Here is an 8,581-nt window from a genome sequence, read left to right on the forward strand (position 1 = left end):
GTTCAGTTTGTTTTTATGGTGTTTAATCCATCTACTTTCTCCAACCACTTAAATTGCCCCAAAGAGCACTTGATATATATCGTGTACTAAATACCATGGGCCCATTTGTTACCGTTATTTAAAAAATAGTTTTTAGTGTATAAACAACATTACACGTATTTTTACACACTTTTTCACCCACACGTATTTTCAAAAAATACAAACAGCGTTACTAAAACAATATTACCAAACGGGCCCATGTTTCTTGTTTTGTAATTTCTTGCCTTGTAAATGGAAAAAAAAAAAAATTTGAAAATGTGATGGTGGTAGGATTTTTTTTTTTTTTTTTTTGGAGGAAAAAAAAAAAGAATCATTGAACCAAAAAATTGGTAAAAATAGATTGAGGGGGGGGGGGGGGGCGGAGAGGAGGGAATGACCTTTGTTTTTTCTTTTGAATGAGTAATCCAAAAAATTTCATTAAAAAAACTATCTAAATAACAAAATTAATTTAATAAATTTGGTAAATATCTTTCTATTCTTCTTCTTTTTTTGGCCTTTTTAATTTAAAGGAGTAAGGTACAATTTATTTGTTAGTAAAAAACCGTGCCACCGATTTGCTCAAAAATAAATCTTATATTTGAAACAGAAAAGTTAGCATCAAAAGTACATGGACCATTGGTTAAGAATCTTAAGATGAATTTCCTGGCATTTGCATGAACACGCTTCTTAACCCGCCCCTTAAGAACTGCTTTACCTTTACACATAATAATTTGGTTGGCCTTCAAAACAACTAGTGAGCCGGCACTTTCGATTTTTGATACCCTAAAATAAAACCCAATAGAGATGTGGACTTGTGGTAAAAAGACAAGCTAGATAAACCTTCTCTTTTAAGTTAATGCTAAACCTTGTCACACGCTTTTTATTACACACTCCCTGTAAAATTGTGTTTTAATTTCTATTCAAATTGTGAAATTGTGTTTTTCTAAAGGCATTGATTTCACAATTTTTAACTAAAAACTTGTGTATTTTCACAGTTTCATCACCCGTATGTGATAATTATTACCCGTGTGTTAAAATATAAAAAGATATTGTTTCTCATTCAAGGACCACAATGTTGACCGGTGACCACTAATTAAAAGTGCAATGGTTTTTTCTCGTCTATAAAATTATTTTTGTTTTACTACCTTTCTCATTCAAGATGTGGCAAAGTAAAGTACGCAGTAGTGTTGCGGAGATGGTGGTAGTTTTGCTTTTTTGTGTGAATGGCTTTTTTCTCAATTAACGGTGTCGAAATTCAAAAGTTTCTGTATGGGGATGGCCCCATGACCATTAAAATGGAAGAATACGAAATTCCACTTGTAAGAACAAAGTGGGAAGGCATTGGCAGACTTTGTCAGTCAAGTCAACAAAGCGTGTTCCGTGAGGCCTAAGTTTGTCTCCCTCAGTCTCCTAGTATTTACTTATACACTTCCTTCATCGCCCAATGGCGGCCATCTAGAGGTTCCAATCAGTTTGTTGAGGTTGAGGGTGTTTAATTAATTATTTGGGAAGTGGACCATCCCAATTCCTGGTATAGATTTTCACTACCATGCCTATAGATATGATATGATATGCTATCTAATTTTTGGCACGGTGGAATGTATGGTATCTAGTTAGGTCCTTATGACTTTAACCTTAGTAAGTTCAAAGTTGGGTTGCAATCTATGCAAGTAAAAGCCCAATGTTTTTTTACCCTGTGGGCTGTGGGTTTCAGGTTAGAAGTAGGGGCCTTGACAAACTAAACACTTCTATCAAGAACATCAAAATCTTATTTCAAGTAGTCTTGCAATCGGCTCCAATATCATTTGTAGGAGCAACATGCTTAGTTGCATTTTCAAATCTAAGATATTAATGGCTTATATTGTTTGAGACATATTTTATGTAATTGGTAAATTCTTTGACAAAATACACTTTACTTGTAATTGGGTAAATCTATGATGGGTTTAGTACTTCAAGAAACATGTTGTTCAAGCCAAGTATTAAAGTCATGAAAATTGGACCAAAAAACAAGTGAAGAAAAGCTATTCATTAAAGCTCAACAGATTCAGTATCTATCAAGACTTAAGAACAAAACTCGATAGAAGCTGAATCTGTCAAGATCTACGAAATCAGAATTTCCAGATCTGATTTTTGACTCATGCTGACATGTATGTTTAGGATTTCTTTTCTCGCAACCCTAGACATATATAAGGCTTATTCTAAAAAGCGTAATACATATAGAACATATGCAGAAAGTGACCTAGTGCCTTAATCTCTTTACAAAAAGTTACTATGTCTTTTACGCCTTAAGATTTTGTAACTAAGTACTTCTTGATCTTCATTGTTGATGAAGTGAAGAACTTTGCAGCCAACAACATCTTCTTCAAGTTGCTGGAGTCAGTCACGTACTAGGATCCAGTTACGTACTGGGATTCGTGCAAAAGGGGTGGCATTCATATATTGAAGAGTTCAAAGGTTCTGAAGCGGTAGAAGGTTTCTGCTATAAGTTCATCTACGGGGATTGTAGAGTTTAAGGATAAAGGTTTTGTACTAGATCTTAAACTTCTCTTTACTATGGTGATTACTTTTCGGAAAGGTTCCCCCCTAGGTTTTTTACTTTGAAACTAGTTTGTTTCATTGATTTTCCTAAGTCATTATATCTTGTCTTATTTACTATTCTGTTTTGCATGATATTAACATGATATTGATGTTTGTTTGTTTTAACAAGATTTATTCATAATAAATTTAATTAACAACTTGAGTTTTAAAACATGTTAATTCTATTAATCGGGGTCTAAATTTCCCAACATATATAATTCAACCTGCATATTGGATTGAATTATCCCTACAAGAAAAGGAAAACTTCTGTGTTGGACGTACTTCCACACAAAGGTTCAATATTTCATTTTTAATCAATCAATAAGAGATTAAATTCTATAAGAATAGGGAGTTTTACACCCTCAATCCCAACATGCCATATCATTTTATTACATATTTAAGAATAAGCACAATCATACTCAATTAATTCTAACACTTATATATAAATCCAACCAAATTAGGAGTTTATTAAGATGTTCTTAAGTGTGTGGTAGGATGTATTAAATTTTAAGTAAAAAACTAATGCGGCAATCTCTTATTAAATTGTGTAAAACATAGATTTTACACCTCATCCTTACTAAATTAGGACTCAATCAAAAATATCTCAAAACAAGCAAAATATATATTCTGATAGTGTGTTGAATAAGTCATTAGCTTGATAAGATAATAATAAAATAATAGATCAGCTTACAAAAGAAGCTAAGTACAACTCAGCCAAAACCAACAGTCACAAACTACTACAAAAGCCCAAGAAAAAAAATTGCTGAAAAGAGAGAAAAATAAATGGGCCAAGGTAAAATTTATCTAGATTCACATGCATGAGATAAGACACGATGGAGCAAGGCGATCATGTATAATAAAGATAATGCTAATGTCCACTCTAGACCTCATATCTTAAGCTATCAAAGGAAGTTCACAGTATTTTATAAACACAAATATGAGTACTTCCGATCCAATGTGGAACTCACAACAAAGACCAAGTGTTTGAAACACACACCCACGCCAACAATCCTTCACAAGTTACAAACACCCGTTAGGAACAAGAAACTCAATAAAATATGCACCACTATGGTACTAAGGTTTTAACATACCTAGGATTGATAAGTATGAACTAGATTAGTCGTGGTGAAATAAATAGACCCTTTTAATCAACTCATTAGGTATCTTAACTTATCATCCACATAACTTTCTTTACTAAGCTTAATCTTTAAGTAGGTTGGCACCTTATACAAGCCATGCGCCATTGGGTTTCATAAGATCTTTAGAGATCTACCTAATTGTCTCACTGAAAGCAACACCACTTACACTCTTACATAGGGAGCATTAATTAGGAGTGCTTGTAATTAACACCCCATCCCAACAGATGGGATTATGGATCCATCAAGAGCTTAAAGCTCATCCTCAATCACTTTGCAACTTAGAATTTTCTTACTTTACAGCGATGGACTCATCATTAATCTCCTTAGAAAGATAGAGCAAAACGCATAATAAAATGAAAATGACTTCACAGGGTCACTAATGACCAATACCCATTTAACTTCGTGATATCACTAATCACATAGGTTGGGCAGCAGCCACAATGTCATAGTTTGGGTATCAATCATATCTCCCTCAATATTTCACTCACTAGTGGTTTGGACTAAGGATTGACCAAATTTCTTTTTAACCTCAAAAAGTCCAAGACATAATGTCATTATCAATAAATTGCTTCACAATAATTGCATACCTATTTAAAATAAACAAACAAATGATAAAGAAAAAAAAACAATTTGCTAGATCAAAAGTGATTATCTATTATATTGACTAAGAACTCTCATAATGGTTGGTGATGCAAAGAAACTTCATTGGCAATCTTGAAATTTTTTCCAGGATTTTTCACTTGAATAAAATTAATTATATGATAAGAAATTGGAGCATCAATTTTTACTTTTGTTTGTGTTTTCATAGATTTGGTTAAATAGTGTTTGTAATTAATCAGCGTGCTTGTTTATGTTGCAGCCAGGATATATTCAGCTATTGAAAGAAAAAACAAAAGAACAAGAGCAATATCGTGAGGTAGTGTATGAGAGAAAAATTGCTAAATAGAGAAGCAAAGATGACCAACTCTATGCAGACAAGGACGGATTTGTGACAAGTGCTTACAAACAGAAACTTGAAGAGCAGAAGAAATGGATGGTGGAAGAGGGTTTCGTGAACGCCAAGGAGGATGTATGTCTAACTTTTGCCTGGTCATGTTTTGATCTTACTCAACTGGTGATTAACTTATCATGGTTCTTGCTTTAGACGACTAAATTTCTTAGTTCGAAATAAATCAAACAAGTAAAATAGTTTCACAAATACGAATTTGTATTGATAAATGTGTAGTACAATTCTCTGTAATTATAAAAGAGTGATCCTCTTATTCGATCTCCTTGAAAGATTTATTGATTGGAATTGTGGTAATGTGATTTTGATTTGAACATAAGATATTCTTCAATTTGGCTGAGAAATGGATCGAAGATCTTTGAAACAGAATTACAATGAATCTCTGGCTATGAGCTTGTTAGAAATTCTTTGTTCTTCGTGTTCTTCGTGTGTTCTTCGTGTTTGAAGGTTTGTGGTAGAAATTCTTCGGGGTTTTGGAGGCTTGAATCCGTAGAGCTTCACCAATTTGTGGTTTGTTGGGGTTTTTGGAGGCTTTTGAGCTTGATTCCAGTGAACTTTGAGATCTGGACGAGTAGTTTGGATGATTTTGCTTCGAATGTTGTTTGTATTCAAGGTTGAAGTTCTTGGAGGCTTTGGGGTTTGATCCTGGCAGAGCTTCTGGATTTTTGAACTCAAGATATCTTCTTCCTTCTCTCTGTGTGTCCTCCTAAATGTCTTAGGAATGCTTCTATTTATAGGAGTTTAGGGCTAGGTGAGCGACATGTGGCGGAGTCTGATTGGTGACACTTGTCACAGCTGGATTGGTCCACTTATGTCATCGCTTACACGTGCTGGATTGCTTATGTCATCGCTTACGCATGCTGATGCAGTTTCATGCCATTATTTTTTATACTTGGCAAATTTCTATTGGAATCTAAATAGTGATGGCAAAACCTAGCAGCAGTACGTGGCGTTTTGTAATTGATTGTATTTTGTGGACTTGGTAGTATGATGTGTCAGCTTGTGATAGGTCGAGAATTTTCCCAATCTACACTTGCTTTATGTTACTTTACATGTGTTCTATGGTTCAACTGAAAATTGCCAGTTTAGAACTTTAGATTATGCATTATTTCTTGCATGCTCTTGTGTTCTATACTAATTCTTTTTTATCCTGTTTACTGCACATTGGCATTTTCTTTAGGTATTTCTTAAATGCTTTGAATCCTTATTAATCATTTATATTTGCGTTGTTGTTTAAAGGTTACAAAGAAGAGTGAGTAGAGTGATTTTTTACTTCAAAATTGGGGAAAAAAAGAAGAAGAAGAAGAAGAAGTTGCTTTCGGTGCAAAAGATATTGAGATGAAGAAACCAGAGACGCAGGTTAAGTCAAAGAAGCCAGAGAAACAGGCCTAGTCAAGGGAGCTAGAGAAGCTTAAATTAAAACGCTCTGGTGATACATCAGATAAGGGTCAGTCACCAGATGCATTATATTCACCTTCGGAGGTTCAGGCATGGAAGATAAACATCAAGGTGAAAGTCCCATTTTGCCAAAGAGAAGCTTCATATCCTCAGATGCAAAGCCAGTTATAAAAAGTTCACAATCAACAGAACAGCCAAAGCATGACTATCATAAGAGAAGTAGAGATGCCCTGGCTGCAGCAAGAGAACGCTTTTTGGTACGGAAGAGGGAACAAGAACAATAAAAGCTCTATCTTGGAGCATTAAAATACAAATTTTAAGCACTAAGTTTTTTTTCCTAATTGTCATCTGGAATACCTGTTAAATTTTCCATCAGGAGCAGATTGTGGATGCAATGTTTGGTGTGTGCACAACCTTTTTGTTGTCTTTGCATCTTGGCCTCCCCATCAAGGAGTCTAAGTTTTATGAGTGATTTTATGTGTAGTATCAGGCTTAGCAATCAAGAAGTTGAAGAAAGAAAAACATGAAAAACCAAGGTCTTGGTCTCTGTTGTTTTATTCCAGAACTGATTTTATCTAACCTGTCTAGGAAGCACCTTGTAGCCAATGGCCTTTGACGCATCTCTTATATTAAAAAAATTATTCGAAAATACTGGGTATGTTTTGTTTTCTGTTTTGTTTGTTTGCTAAGCTTTGTGAATTCCAGGAGGCAGAATTGAGGTTTATAACTTCGTGTAGTGGTATGTCAATTACGGGAATAAACAACAATGAATAGCAAATAACTAACAAGAGGAAAGGTATACGAAACTTCTTCTTCTTGTCTATTCTATTTTTCCTATTTTTTTCAAACATGTGAATAGTTCGAGTCATGTTTTTCTTTTGTCAAGTACTGCTTGGAAAGGTAACCTTACAGGAAATAAATTTCTCACGAGTGGATGAGACCTGCAACTATGTTAAGGCTGGATATGTTTTATCTAATGAAGATGCATTTTTACTTTTGCTTTCCTTCTTGTGCTGGGGCTGGATCAATTTTTACTTTTCACCAGAATGATAATTTTTTTTAAGTGCTTTCTACTATGATTTCATTGGTTTGGTTTGCTCAAAATAACTGCTACCTCTAATATGACACTAATACTAGTTGCTGACTGGAGTTGGACTGCCTTTGCTGGTCTGCTCATCAAGTTGTTCATCTTTTTCATCTTCTTTTTTAACATTTAACTTTCTTTGTTCTCTGTTTTGTGAATGAAGCAGGTTGATTGTTACAAGGGGATATACAAGTGTTAAAGCCTGACCAATGTCTTGATGCTTATGAGTGGTGCTTGACTATTCTTTTGATCCCTTGAACCAAGACCACGAAAGGATCAAGGTTAGATTTGGACAATATTGTCCTTCCATTTGTAATGTCCTTATAATAACAAGCTTATATTTATGGAGACAGGGTGAAGTTGAGCTTGCGAATGGACTTCCTTACATCAGATCGATGGGACAAAAGCCTTGGAACTTGCGGGCTTTAATTTCTTGGGCCTTGCTCCTGAGGGCGGCCGAAGAGTTCGGTCTTTCTTAGTACAAGCAGCAGAAGCTCTTGTTGAAGGTGAGTTTCTTTGCGTTCATGTCCCATTTTTCCTTCAGCCTATTCACACAAAATATAAGAATATAAACCTTAAAATATAGTGTTCTAGAATCCCTTCAAATGTGCATGAATATATGTTTACATTTTATCACCTACAGCATGTCATGGATTCGAGTATGGTATATATCACTTGTGTTTATTCATTGATCCCTAGGAAAGGGATCTTCAAACCAATGTACTTCTTGGTGCGATTGCAACTATCTTCCACCCAAAACAGCATGTCATGGATTCAAGTATGCAAATCTGCCTAAAAAAAAAGTTAGGGGGTAAGGTTACCTACCAATAACCTCTTTCAGACTCCGCAAAAGTGAGAGTTTTGTACACTATGTACAATATTTTTATAGTTTATTCTTAGAATAGGGATCTTCACATCAATGTACTTCTTGGTCCATAAACTTCATTCATAGCCAGAATTTGTCAGGTGCAACTGAAGCTTCATAAAGCTTATGATGTGTTCTTCATGTTACTGCCTTGCTTGAACTCTTGTAACAAAAGACTGACTTCAACAAATTACAAAACATTTTGTATTAGCAACAGAAAACTAATTAAGTAGGCAGAATCAAGGATATTGTCTTGTGAATGATATAGTATTCCTGGGTAAAACCCATACATTTTCACCACCTCACCAGGAACTGGAAGGCTAAACAGCTAAAAAATAATCTCTTCGTTTTAGAATCTTATCTTCTTCTTCTTCTTTTTTTCTTGAATTATGAAAAAGATATTATTAATAAAATGAAAAAAAGGGAGAAGAAAAATAATATCCTAAAGAAGAGAGCTAAAAAAAAGCTTGGAATGGTGGGATGGGAATCCTTCC

At 34.6% G+C, this 8,581-nt stretch overlaps 1 long non-coding RNA gene across 2 annotated transcripts; it reads left to right on the forward strand.

Annotated features, from left to right (window-relative positions):
* Positions 1 to 5,875: 5,875 nt before the first annotated feature.
* On the forward strand, positions 5,876 to 8,285 carry LOC142629691 (uncharacterized). Of its 2 annotated transcripts, XR_012843096.1 has the most exons (5): positions 5,876 to 6,934; positions 7,039 to 7,095; positions 7,389 to 7,503; positions 7,576 to 7,728; positions 7,922 to 8,285. It is a non-coding gene; the product is annotated as an uncharacterized LOC142629691 (long non-coding RNA). The 2 variants fall into 2 exon arrangements; XR_012843095.1 differs by having other exon boundaries at positions 5,880 to 7,095.
* The last annotated feature ends 296 nt before the right edge of the window (positions 8,286 to 8,581 follow it).

This window comes from Castanea sativa, chromosome 3, assembly GCF_040712315.1.
Source record: "Castanea sativa cultivar Marrone di Chiusa Pesio chromosome 3, ASM4071231v1".
NCBI lineage: Eukaryota > Viridiplantae > Streptophyta > Magnoliopsida > Fagales > Fagaceae > Castanea > Castanea sativa.